The 1,444-nt window shown below is 31.5% G+C and overlaps 1 pseudogene; it reads right to left on the reverse strand.

Annotated features, from left to right (window-relative positions):
- The window catches only part of LOC117957032, a 46,165-nt pseudogene that overhangs the window by 44,032 nt on the left and 689 nt on the right, over positions 1 to 1,444 (reverse strand).

Genomic DNA, 1,444 nt, shown 5'->3' on the forward strand with positions numbered 1-1,444 from the left:
GTGTATGTTGGCTGGTAACAGGGACCAGTGAACTAGGTCTGAGCTCATGTAGAAACAGAGTCCTCATTACAGAGTTCGTCCACCAGAGAGCACACGTTGGTCTTAACCCTCATGTTGTCCTCGGGTCACATTTGACCCGTTTGGAGTTAAGTTTTATTTATTTTGGCTCCAAAAATGGGCCGTCGGAATAAGCGCTGAAAATGTCAACAATAAAAATATCAAAAAGGCCCCCGCAATACTGAAAAGTGACAAAAATGTCGGAAAAGTGATAATAATGTTGAAAAAAAGTGACCAACAATGTTTTTTTTCCGGGTTGACGCGAAGACAACACAAGGGTTATAACTGGAAAATTTTCTGATCAGTGTGGATCTGGCTCTAAATAATTATCTATGTCATGTGTATATATATATTATATATATATGAAAAGACTATTGGCTGTTATATCAGATTTTATATCCTTAACTAAAAGTACAGACATCAGCCTCAAAGATCCAGCATCAGCGAGATCTACTGATGGTTAAATATTTGATCTATTGATTTATGTATTTATTGTTGGGACAGATGTGTAAGAGGCGTTTGGGTGACTAGTGGAGATAATTGGTTATTAGAGATATTTAGAGTTACATTTAAATATAGTTCTAAAGGTAATACAAAAACATAAAGATTATAATAAGAAACTGAGTCAGATGTTTATTTCTTGTTGTTTTTTCTACATCTTAAATTCCCAAAACCACAACAACAACATTATTAATCCAATTTTTACTTGAATATGAAGAATGAAAGCAGCAATAAAAGAAGCGTATAAAGAGAAGTTCTGCAAGTTTTACCTTCAAGAAATTCTCCTTAATAATCCCCTGCAGTGGGCCTCAGGACTTATTCATAAACAGCAATAACACTATATTCTTTTTATATGTGGTCATTCAACATGTGCAATAATTATATTAATGCTGCTTTCAAACTCCTTTTTTAAATTATGTAATGTCAAATTTAAATGTAAAAAAACACTCTGTAGTATTTGCATTAGTTTTATTTATTTTTTGTAACTTTTTGTTCTTTGTTTCAGTTATTAATGAGCCAGTGGAACGAAATATCGTGTTTTTAATTTATTTTTATGAAGAGATGCGATTTTTATTTGAAGATTTATTTCTAGTTATTTTGAGATGAGATTTGTTTTAAAAATCTAATTATTCATTTTTTTTATTTATTTACTTTATTTGTTATTTTTGTTATTTGTGATTTATAATTTCAGTTATATTTTTGATGAGAGGACACATCTCTTGTTTTGTAGTTTATATAAAGGAATATTTCCCAGTCATTTATCTGCAGCTCGTTCTGTTAACACATCGGGAGAACATCGTATCCTGACCTTAACATCGTGACTGGGATCGTGAGTTTAGTGCATCGTTACGTCCCTCGTTATATAAAAACTGACATTATTATATTC

The sequence above is a fragment of the Etheostoma cragini genome, chromosome 14, assembly GCF_013103735.1.
Source record: "Etheostoma cragini isolate CJK2018 chromosome 14, CSU_Ecrag_1.0, whole genome shotgun sequence".
In the NCBI taxonomy this organism is placed as follows: Eukaryota; Metazoa; Chordata; class Actinopteri; order Perciformes; family Percidae; genus Etheostoma; species Etheostoma cragini.